Source organism: Pongo pygmaeus, chromosome 18 (genome assembly GCF_028885625.2).
Source record: "Pongo pygmaeus isolate AG05252 chromosome 18, NHGRI_mPonPyg2-v2.0_pri, whole genome shotgun sequence".
NCBI lineage: Eukaryota > Metazoa > Chordata > Mammalia > Primates > Hominidae > Pongo > Pongo pygmaeus.
In genome coordinates, this window is record NC_072391.2 from 28,085,166 (window position 1) to 28,097,919 (window position 12,754).

A 12,754-nucleotide genomic window follows, 5' to 3' on the forward strand; every position below is an offset into this window, starting at 1 on the left:
TTTGTGCCTGAAGTCACAGCTACTTGGAGGCTGAGGCTGGAGGACCGCTTGAGCCCAGGGGCACTAGGGTTAGGCAGGAGGTAGAAGGAGTGAGGGGAAATTTGGGCAAGAACCTTTACTGTGGTTTCCTCGGTCAAATGTGAGACAGGGCAGGGTAAGCAGGTTTAGGATTGGCTAGTGGGAATACTTTCAATGGGCTTTGGGGTGTAGGGGTTGTCCTTAGTGTCTAGTACTTGACTCTGGGGTGATCAGGGCAGGGAATAATGGCCCAGAGTGAAAGGATCTGGTGTTCGGGATACAATGGAGATGTTTGGGGGTATCCACTCTGGATTGGTTAATTTGCATATAAAAGGAGCTCACAGGTGAGTCATTTACTATCTCTAGGAATTGACAATACCTGGGAGAGCCAGTCTTTCCAGGGTCAGCAAGACCTGAGCTGTCAAAGCATCAGAAACACAGAAAATAAAAAGGTATGATTAATAAAGCATGCGGGCCAGGTGCGGTGGCTCACGCCTGTAATCCCAGCATTTTGGGAGGCCAAGGAGGGCGGATCATGAGGTCAGGAGATCAAGATCATCTTGGTTAATACGGTGAAACCCCATTTCTACTAAAAATACAAAAAAAAAATTAGCCGGGCATGGTGGCATGCGCCTGTAATCCCAGCTACTAGGGAGGCTGAGGCAGGAGAATCGCTTGAACCTGGGAGGTGGAGGTTGCAGTGAGCCGAGATCACGCAACTGCTCTCCAGCCTGGGTGACAGAGCAATACTCTGTCTCAAAATGAAAGCAAGCAAGCAAGCAAGCAAACAAGCAAGCAAGCAAGCAAGCAAGCAAGCAAGCAAGCAAGCAAGCAAGCAAGCAAGCAAGCAACAAGCATATGGCCTATAGTTTACCCTACTCCTCACCCAGCCAAGTTCCCTCATTTATGTGACAAGCATTTGAATTTGGGATTTCTGGCTTGGCATCAATTTCCCACTGGTATGGTGATGAGGAATATTTTTTGACCTAGGAAACAACTACCTGTTTTCAGGTACACACTGTGAGTAGCAGAGAATGTAAAAGCATGGGGAGTTAGTTGTCCTATGTAAGAAGTTAACACTGCAGAGCGGAAAGCAGCCACACTGGCTGCCGGTGCTCCCTGCTCATGGCTGATGGATTTGGGCTGACAGAGGAGAATGTTGTCTCTATAACCTCTGAGTAGCAAATGATCCAGCCAACAAGGCAGAATTTTCTGGCTGGCTGATCGATAGGGTTCAAATCCCTTTGGACAATAATTGTCCTTGGTCAATGCTGTCTAAAGCATTGCTCAGACCTTTTGTTTTTACATTTCTAGATTGAGACCAGCACCTAGGTTCATCTCCTCCAACACTGGAGCCTTTGGGGACTGGACAAGGAGTCAGCATTTGGAGACTTTGTTCACCGGCACAATAGGCCAAAATGTCATCCCATCTCATAAAGCCTCCCGGCCCTTGAGACTGAAATTTTTGTAGTGATTGCCTTAGATTCTGAATAACATAAGAGAAACAGTCTTTTGCTCCTTGATTCTTATCCTGTGTAATATAGTGGGAATAGTCACGTTGTTCAGTTATCCACACAGGGTCCTGCTTCAGAAGGACCCAGGTTCAAATCCCAATTTTTGCCACTCTCATTGTGCGATGTTGTGGGATTTACCTAGTGCTTTTTAGTCTGTTCTTTATCTATAAAAACTGAGGTAGTAATATCTGTATAAGTTGTTGTGAGGGCTAAATAAGTCAACTCAAGTAAAGTGCATAGAATCATGCCTGCAACAAAGGAAATGCTCATATAGATTGGCCATGAATTTACTATTATTCATCAAACACACAATGCCAGTCATGGTGCTGGTGTTACAAAGATGATAAAACATAGTCTCTGTTCTAAGAAAAAAGGAACCCAGTGCAATCAATGCTATAATGAGGAAAGGTACAGAGTTTTCACGAGGAAGGAATGACAGGCTGTTCTTGGGGAAGGAGTGGAGTACATCTGGGGAGGCATTAAAGAGCTGGGCTAGGTGCAGGGTAGGGCAAAGGAGGTGCCGAGGGGCACAAAATTAGCACTTTGGACACCTCACCTGCCTCACCTTAGTCCTTGCCCTATTAAAAAGAAGGAGCTATTGGAAATAGATCTTGAAGATAAGAAGGGAATGTCCAGATGCATATCCCAACAAAGGGGAAGGCATCTATAAAAATAAAAGGCAAACAATAGAATAAGGCATATTAAGGTTGTTCATGATGAATGAAACATACTGTGGCCACAAGAAAGAGTGAGAAATGAGGCTACTAATGTAGGTAGGGGTCAGATCATGAAGAACATTTATAGGCGTGCAAAAGAACTTGACATTTATGCTTGGCCATGGAGACAGCCATACACTTGATAAGAAACATTCCAGGGCCCGGGCACAGTGGCTCACACCTGTAATCCCAGCACTTTGGGAGGCCGAGGTGGGCAGATCACTTGAGGTCAGGAGTTCCAGACCAGCCTGGCCAACATGGTGAAACCCCATCTCTACTAAAATACAAATATTAGCCGGGTGTGATGGGGGGCGCCTGTAGTCCTAGCTACTTAGGAGGCTGAGGCAAGAGAATAGCTTGAACCCAGGAGATGGAGGTTGCAGTGAGCTGAGATCATGCCACTGCACTCCAGCCTGGGTGACAGAGCAAGACTCCATCTCAATAAAATAAAATAAAATAAAATAAAATGAAACATTTCAGGAGTTGTATGTTTATTGCAGCACTATTCATAATAGCAAAGACATGGAATTAACCTAAGTGTCCATCAATGGTTGATTGGATAAAGAAAATGTGTTATATACCACATTATACACCATTGAATACTACACAGCTACAGAAAAGAATAAAATTATGCCCTTTGCAGAAACATGGTTGGAGCTAGAGGCTGTTATCCTAAGTGAAATAACTCAGAGACAGAAAATCAAATACCACTTGTTCTCACTTACAAGGGGAAGTTAAACAATGAGTACACATGGACACAAAGATGGAAATAATAGACACTAGGAACTCCAAGAGGGAGGAGGGAGGAGAGAAAGGGTTGAAAAACTACTCATGGGGTACCATGTTAATTATTTGGTTGATTTTCTGAAGGCCCAAACCTCACCATTTTGCAATATACTTATGTAACAGACCTGCACATGGACCCCTGAATCTAAAATTTAAAAAAGGAAAAGAAACATACTGGACCTCAACAAACACACATATACAATTTTCAGAGACAATTAGCTGGGTGTGGTGGCTCATGCCTGTAATCCCAGCACTTTGGGAGGCCAGGGCGGGAGGATCACGAAGTCAAGAGCTAGAGACCATCCTGGCCAACATGGTGAAACCCCGTCTCTACGAAAAATAAAAAAAATTAGCTAGATGTGGTGGTGTGCACCTGTAGTCTCAGCTACTCGGGAGGCTGAGGCAGGAGAATTGCTTGAACCTGGGAGGTAGAGGTTGTGGAGACAGAGCAAGACTGTCTCCAAAAAAAAAAAATTTTTTTCAGAGAGGCGTACAAGTAGTCTTGAACAAATGGAAAAACAAAGAGCTGACTTTGAATTCCTGAGATCATCTAGACATAGTATAAGCTCTGTGAACTCTATGGCCATCAAACTACTCTTTTTGTTTTTCTTTTTTTTTTTTTTTGACACAGAGTCTCTCTCTGTTGCCCAGGCTGAAGTGCAGTGGTACAATCTGGGCTTACTGCAACTTCTGCCTCTGCCTCCCGAATAGCTGGGATTACAGGAGTGTGTTACCATGCCCTGCTAATTTTTGTATTTTTAGTAGAGATGGGATTTCACCATGTTGGCCAGGCTGGTCTTGAATTACTGACCTCAAGTGATGCACCTGCCTCAGCCTCCCAAAGTGCTGGGATTACAAGTGGGAGCCACCACGCCTGGCCCAAACTATTCTTTTTTGTTTGTTTTTTTGAGACAGGGTCTCACTCTGTCACCAAGGCTGGAGTGCAGTGGTGTGATCATAGCTCACTGTAACCTCAACCTCCCTGGGCCCAGGTGATCCTCCCACCTTAGCTTTCTGAGTAGCTGGGACCACAGGTAAGAGCCACCGAGCCCGGCTAATAATTGTATTTTTTGTAGAGACGGGGCTTTGCCATATTGCCCAGGCTGGTCTCAAACTCCAGGGCTCAAACGATCTGTCCACCTTGGCCTCCCAAAATGTTGAGATTATGGGCACGAGCCACCACAGCTGGCCCAAATTATTCTTAATGTCAGACTCAATATCATCCAAGGACTTTCAACTTGGCCTAACCTGGTCAAATCCTGGATAGTGTCAAGCAGTAAAAAGTAATATCTCCATTTCATCAGTGTGATTTCTGAACTTGCCTACAGTAGCAATGAATGCGATGAAATTCTAGAGTAGTGAAGGGGCAATGACAAAAATAGGGACCCTCTTGCCTTGGTCCTTCCTCCGTGTGTCTGGAGATACATATGTCCAGGACTTTTTATGAGATCATGTATCGTGAAGGGAGTCTACTACTGAGGGGTCTTGGACATGTCATCAGGGAGATAAATAAATAGAACATTTCTTGCTTCATATATTGTAGAGAAATTCTTACCTGCCACCTGTGAAAAAATCAAGAATCTTAAAACAAATAGGCCCTATAATTTACAATCACTGCTTCTGGTGAAAGCAACTGCATCAGTCAATTATTTGCAGCAATATTTTGCATAACAAACTATCCCTAAAGCAGAAGCTTAAAATATCCAGCATTTATTTCATGCTTATGGGTCTATGGCTTGGCTGCAATTTGGTCAAGGTAGGGCTCCATGCCTTGAGCAGCAGGATGGAGTTTGGGTTCAGGCTTTCTCCAAGTGTCCTCATTCTCTTTGGACTAGCCAGTTCCTCGGGCGTCTCTTCTTGTGGTAGGTCATGTTGCGGAAAGAGGATATGTGGAAATACATGGTGCCTCTTCAGGCCTTGGCTTGGAACTAGCACACATAATTTGTGGGGTAAAATAAACAAATGGCCAAGCCTGAAGTCTATGCTGCCTCAGAAGGATATGTTGGACAAGAATCCAATTTATCACAGTGACATAACAGGATGATTGGGTTTGTTCACGATTCATATGATAAAACCTCATTAGTCATGTCTTCTTTGGGAAGTCATTTCTAAGAATGGTATCAATCTACCTTCTAGGCTTATTTTTGAAACTCCAGCAGGTGTAGAAGTGCTTTTTAAAAGCCAAAGCACCTGAAATTTACTCTTCATAATTGTTACAATAGCGATGATAAAACAAATTTGTTTGTGAACCTCAACCTGAGCATCCTACTTGGACATTAATTTTCTGCAGGATGGCTCCAGGGACAGCCTAATGCTGCCACTATTGATATGCAGAGTGCAGATCTCACAGCTGATGCTAACTTGAGTTGTAGGATGGCAGAAAGAAGATGATGGGATTGGGGCACATGCTCTAAAAATGTACACTGAATCTCTTTCAGCATTTAACATTTATCTATTTCTGATTTTTAACCTGCCCTCCATTGCAATTGAGAGACTCTGGAACTCTCTATTTTTTCCTAGAAAGCCCACTTGTTAGTCCAAAATGAGCATTGCAGGCCAAGTATCTTCCAACGAGCTCAAACCCTGCAGACAGCGCTCAACGTTATGACTGACAGGTGTACTCTACTGTTTTGCCTGTGTCATCCGCACAGTGGGTAGGGACCAATTACCTACAAATATACAGGAGTGAGTCTGGGGTTGGAAATCAGGACGCCTGGCTTCTAGGGCTGGCTTTGTCACTTTTCCTTCTGGTTCCTCATCTGTAAAAATGGAGATAATAATAACTGCCCTACTTTCTCCCGTGGTGGCTGTGAAGACAAAAATGAGAAAAGCATGTTGCAAAATAAGAAACACTATTCAAATGCAAGACAGTTTTAGATTCTTCGATTCCTCTCTAAATTAATGATAGCCCGCCACATTTGTACAATGCTTCTCAATTTTCAAATCACTTCCACTTGTGTTATCTCATTTGATCTGCCCCACCATGCGCAGTTTTTCAGGGTAGGACACGGAGGATTGAAGAGGTCACATGGCTCGCCAGGGGTCATCTAGTAGCGGAGCTGGGAGAATAGCCTGTTTTCCCAATGCTAATTCTGCACTTTTTACATTGGAATCCTCTGTTTCAGCTTCTCTGTCAAAGCCAGCCCTGGAAGCTCATCTGGAAAGTGTTTGTGAGGCGGAATGTGCACACAGTGTTATTGAGAGTAACCGTGGAGTCTGTCCAGTACTGGGAAATACTGATGGGCTTTGTGGTCAAGCTTCTGGGTCACCTGCGGGGCTCTCCCCGATCTCGTTCCGCTGGTGTTTCCTTAGGATGGTAGAAAGCTGGGCACCAGGTCAGATATCCAAGAGGGATTTCTTGAATTCTTTACAGTGATGGGACAAAATCTCCTGGGACATAGAGCTATACACTTACTTAAAATGAAAAGCAACTCAGAGATCTTTCTAGCTCAAACTGCACATGCTACAGATAGAAAATGAAGGGTTGCAGAAGAATAGAAACTTTCTCATGAGTAAAGAATGGGTTTTGGGGCCGGGCGTGGTGGCTCACGCCTGTAATCCCAGCACTTTGGGAGGCCGAGGCTGGCAGATCATGAGGTCAGGAGATCAAAACCATCCTGGCTAACACTGTGAAACCCCGTCTCTACTAAAAATACAAAAAATTAGCCGGGCTTGGTGGCGGGCGCCTGTAGTCCCAGCTACTCCGGAAGCTGAGGCAGGAGAATGGCGTCAACCCGGGAGCCGGAGCTTGCAGTGAGCCGAGATCACGCCACTGCACTCCAGCCTGGGCTACAGAGCAAGACTCCATCAAAAAAAAAAAAAAAAAAAAAAAAAGAATGGTTTTTTCACAGATCTGGGGATTTATTCTCAGCTCTTCCACTTACTGGTTGAGGAGCCAGGATGGTTGGGAGGATACCATGAGATAAATGTATTTAAAGTATTGAGAATATAGTGGGCACTGCAGCTACAGTAAAGTCTGAGTTAGTCAATGTGCTTGGCTGCAGACAACTGAACTAATTCACCTGAGGTACTATGAGCAGAAAAGGGATCTTTTAATTAGGATATCAGATAGCTCCTTCATGGAGTCTTCAAGGGGGTTGAGTCAAACTTCGAGACAGCCAGGAACAAAGTCTCTACCTGGTGAGAGTGCTCCAGTGAAAACCTAATGCTGTCGCTGCTCAGTGCAGATGCTAACAGCCTCTCCCATCTCCAATGCATCCCTAAATATTCTCATCAGAAAATGACTTCCATGTGGTATCTGCTCCCCAGGTTGCTGTCATTCAAACTGAAATCTCAGGAGAGCCTGTATGATAGGCAAAGCCTAGGTCACATGTCTGTGCCATAGTTGCAAGGGAGGCTGGGAAAGTTAGTTCCGGGCTTCTGGATTGGGAAGGAAATGTTTATAATGTGGAAAATTCCCTGAACATAGGAGGGATTTTCAAAAGATGGTAGAGTGTTTAAGACATAATCACTGAAGTTCCCTGTGTTTGTTTCTTTTATTCCTTGACCCTTTATGTGCACAGAGATTGTAGCAGACTCAGGCTCCAGAATCCCAAACCATTTCCTTTTATTACACTGTTTCCTCCATCCTGGCTTCTGAACTGGCCCAGGTCCTCTCATTTAAGGCATGTAGCACTTTGTATCTTTCCTGGGTACAACCCCACGTTCATTGCTAGCCCAACATTACATTGCAAGCATTTTTCCATGCTACTAATTTTTATTTTACAATATGATTTTTATTAGCTAATAGTATTCCATAGTGTGATGCATCAAAATTTATTTAACCAATTGCAAATTGTACATTAAAAAGTAGGAATTTTTGCCAACTTTTTTGATATTACAAATGATTTACCAGTGAATATTCTTACACAATAATCTCTGTGCATACTTCTGATTATTTCTTTAGTTTAGTTTTCTAGAAATAGAAGGACTAAGTCAAATGGTCTTTAGACGTTCTTGGTAGATATTGCCAAGTTGGGATCTAGAAATGTGATATAAGCTTTTATATTCTCAATTGTTGTGGCAACCCACATTTGATCATATCCTTGCAAACACTAGATGTTATCATTCTTTAATTTTTATAATTTTATAGATGAAAAATGTTTCTCATTAGTATTTTGGTGATTTTTTGACTAGTAGTGATATTACATATTTATTTTTATTTATTTTTATTTTTATTTTTTATTTTTTATTTTTTTTATGGTGCCCATCTCCCAGGGCCCTGCTCAATTTTCTTTTCTTTTCTTTTTTTTTAAATTTTATTTATGAAGTATTTATTGATGATTCTTGGGTGTTTCTCGGAGAGGGGGATATGGCAGGGTCATAGGATAACAGTGGAGAGAAGGTCAGGAGATAAACACATGAACAAAGGTCTCTGGTTTTCCTAGGCAGAGGTCCCTGCGGCCTTCTACAGTGTTTGTGTCCCTGGGTACTTGAGATTAGGGAGTGGTAATGACTCTTAAAGAGCATGCTGCCTTCAAGCATCTGTTTAACAAAGCACATCTTGCACCGCCCTTAATCCATTTAACCCCGAGTCGACACAGCACATGTTTCAGAGAGCACGGGGCTGGGGGAAAGGCCATAGATCAACAGCATCCCAAGGCAGAAGAATTTCTCCTAGTCAGAACAAAATGGAGTCTCCTATGCCCACCTCTTTCTACACAGACACAGCAACAATCTGATCTCTCCTTCCTTTCCCCACACATCCCTCCCTTCTTTTCAACAAAACCGCCATCGTCCTCATGGCCCGCTCCCGATGGTCGCTGTCTCTTCGGAGCTGTTGGGTACACCTCCCAGACAGGGTGGCCGGGCAGAGGCGCTCCTCACCTCCCAGACGGGGTGGCAGCCAGGCAGAGGCACTCCTCACCTCCCAGACGGGGCGGCCGGGCAGAGGCGCTCCTCACTTCCCAGACGGGGCCGCCGGGCACTCACTTCTCAGACGGGGCGGCCGGGCAGAGACGCTCCTCACTTCCCAGACGGGGTGGCAGCCAGGCAGAGGCACTCCTCACCTCCCAGACGGGGCGGCCGGGCAGAGGCGCTCCTCACTTCCCAGACGGGGTGGCCAGGCAGAGGCGCTCCTCACTTCCCAGACGGGGTGGCCAGGCAGAGACGCTCCTCACCTCCCAGACGGGGTGGCAGCCAGGCAGAGGCACTCCTCACCTCCCAGACGGGGCGGCCGGGCAGAGGCGCTCCTCACTTCCCAGACGGGGCGGCCGGGCAGAGACGCTCCTCACTTCCTCCCAGACGGGGTGGCTGCCAGACAGAGGCGCTCCTCACCTCCCAGTCGGGGCGGCCGGGCAGAGGCGCTCCTCACCTCCCAGACGGGGTGGCCAGGCAGAGGCACTCCTCACCTCCCAGACAGGGTGGCGGCCGGGCAGAGGCTCTCCTCACCTCCCAGACGGGGTGGCCGGGCAGAGGCGCTCCTCACTTCCCATACGGGGTGGCGGCCGGGCAGAGGCGCTCCTCACTTCCCAGATGGGGCAGCCGGGCAGAGGCGCTCCTCACTTCCTCCCAGACGGGGTGGCGGCCAGGCAGAGGCGCTCCTCACCTCCCAGACGGGGCAGCCGGGCAGAGGTGCTCCTCATCTCACAGACGGGGTGGCGGCCGGGCAGAGGCGCTCCTCACTTCCCAGATGGGGCGGCCGGGCAGAGGCCCTCCTCACCTCCCAGACAGGGCGGCCGGGCAGAGGCGCTCCTCACTTCCCAGACGGGGCCGCCGGGCACTCACTTCTCAGACGGGGCGGCCGGGCAGAGACGCTCCTCACCTCCCAGACGGGGTGGCAGCCAGGCAGAGGCACTCCTCACCTCCCAGACGGGGCGGCCGGGCAGAGGCGCTCCTCACCTCCCAGACGGGGCGGCCGGGCAGAGGCGCTCCTCACTTCCCAGACGGGGCGGCCGGGCAGAGACACTCCTCACTTCCTCCCAGACGGGGTGGCTGCCAGACAGAGGCGCTCCTCACCTCCCAGACGGGGCGGCCGGGCAGAGGCGCTCCTCACTTCCTCCCAGACGGGGTGGCGGCCAGGCAGAGGCGCTCCTCACCTCCCAGACGGGGCAGCCGGGCAGAGGCACTCCTCACTTCCCAGATGGGGCAGCCGGGCAGAGGCGCTCCTCACTTCCTCCCAGACGGGGTGGCGGCCGGGCAGAGGCGCTCCTCACCTCCCAGACGGGGCAGCCGGGCAGAGGCACTCCTCACTTCCCATACGGGGTGGCGGCCGGGCAGAGGCGCTCCTCACTTCCTCCCAGACGGGGTGGCGGCCAGGCAGAGGCGCTCCTCACCTCCCAGACGGGGCAGCCGGGCAGAGGTGCTCCTCATCTCCCAGACGGGGCAGCCGGGCAGAGGCGCTCCTCACTTCCCAGACGGGGTGGCGGCCGGGCAGAGGCGCTCCTCACTTCCCAGACGGGGCAGCCGGGCAGAGGTGCTCCTCATCTCCCAGACGGGGCAGCCGGGCAGAGGTGCTCCTCATCTCCCAGACGGGGCAGCCGGGCAGAGGTGCTCCTCATCTCCCAGACGGGGTGGCGGCCGGGCAGAGGCGCTCCTCACTTCCCAGACGGGGCAGCCGGGCAGAGGTGCTCCTCATCTCCCAGACGGGCTGGCGGCCGGGCAGAGGCGCTCCTCACCTCCCAGATGGGGCAGCCGGGCAGAGGCGCTCCTCACTTCCCATACGGGGTGGTGGCCGGGCAGAGGCGCTCCTCACTTCCTCCCAGACGGGGTGGCCAGGCAGAGGCGCTCCTCACCTCCCAGACGGGGCAGCCGGGCAGAGGCGCTCCTCACTTCCCAGACGTTGGGCGACTGGGCAGAGGCGCTCCTCACATCCCAGACGATGGGCGGCCGGGCAGAGACGTTCTTCACTTCCTAAACGGGATGGCAGCCGGGCAGAGGCACTCCTCACTTCCTAGATGGGGCGGCCGGGCAGAGGGGCTCCTCACATCCCAGACGATGGGCGTCCAGGCAGAGACGCTTCTCACTTCCTAGACGGGGTGGCGGCGGGGCAGAGGCTGTAATCTTAGCACTTTAAGAGGCCAAGGCAGGAGGCTGGTAGGTGGAGGTTGTAGCGAGCCAAGATCACGCCACTGCACTCCAGTCTGAGCACCATTGAGCATTGAGTGAGCGAGACTCCGTCTGCAATCCCAGCATCTCGGGAGGCCGAGGCAGGCAGATCACTCGAGGCCAGGAGCTGGAGACCAGCCCGGTCAACAGGGCGAAACCCCGTCTCCACCAAAAATACAAAAACCATTCAGGCGTGGCGGCGCGCGCCTGCAATCCCAGGCACCCGGCAGGCCGAGGCAGGAGAGTCACAGGAGCCCGAGGCAGGGAGGTTGCAGCGAGCTGAGATCACGGCAGTACAGTCCAGCTTCGGCAACAGAGGGAGACCGAAAAAAGGAGAGGGAGACCGAAGAAAGTGGAAAGGGAGAGGGAGAGGGAGAGGGAGAGGCATATTTATTTTTATGTAGTCAAATGCGTTAATTTTTTCGTTGTTTTCTTAAAAATATAATTATGCTTAGAAAGATCTCTTTCCCGAGGTCAGATGACTTTTCTTATGTATACATGTTTACATTTTTGTGTATGTTTACAAAACGTGTAACTCTTTCATCTATCAGGAATTTAAAAAAACATTTATATGGGACTATCAAGTATTTTTCCTACTGGTTTTCTCAGGACCATTTCTGTGATGTAGCAATCTTTATATGTCTCTCATTCATTCTCCATGGCAGTTATTCCAGACTATTTCTAATCTCTTTAATTCTTCCTCATCACTTTGAGCTGACGTTCTTGCCTCCCAATTTGCAGAGAAAATAGGAGGCATCAAGCAAGAAATTTCTTGACTTCCTGCCATAAAAGGATACAAAAGATTCTATATCCTTTTTCAAACTTTTTTCCTTTCCCTCTTTTGTCACATGGTTAATTTCTTGATCTGTACTCTAAATCTCATTTCCTACCACCTCCTTCCACCAGGAACATCCCACTCTTTCCTTGAACTTCTTCTTTATTGGTTTTTTCTCAAGTTCATTTCAGTGTACTCAAGTCACTCCCATTTCACACAATCTCTGAAGCCATCTGATCCAAGCTAGTAATTTCAGCCAAGACATCTGTTGTGAGCCAAATTGTGTCCTCTCTTTCCAACCAATTCATAATGTTGAAGTCTTAACCCCAGTACCTCAGAATGTGAGTTGATGCAGAGATAAGGTCGTTGAAGAGGTAATGAAGTTAAGATGAGGTCTTCAGGGTGGGCCCCAATCCAATACGATTTATGTCCCTATAAAAAGAGGAAATTTGGACACAGACACACACAGAGGGGAAGACCACATGAAGTCAAAGGGAGAAGGCCATCTACAAGCCACGGAGAGTGGCCTCAGAAGAAACCAACCCTGCCAACACTTTGATCTCTGGCTTCTAGTCTCCAAAACAGTGAGCAAATAAATTTCTGATTCTTAAGCCACTCCGTCTGTAGTACATTGCCATGGCATCCTTAGCAACTAGTCACACCTAATCTCCCCTTTTCCAAAATAGTATGCCATAGTATATTTGGATGTGCTATTGAAATGTTCATTTTTTTAAAAATGAAAAACCCTATTCATATTGGAAACCAGAAAAGGAGGACATGCATAGGTTAAAAAACTTTGAAGAATTTCAGTAAGTTAAATTGCAATGGGACAAACCTAGTGAAGTATCATGAAGCCTGTGATATAAAGCCTTTGGGGGTGGGGCATAGCAGCAAGGAAA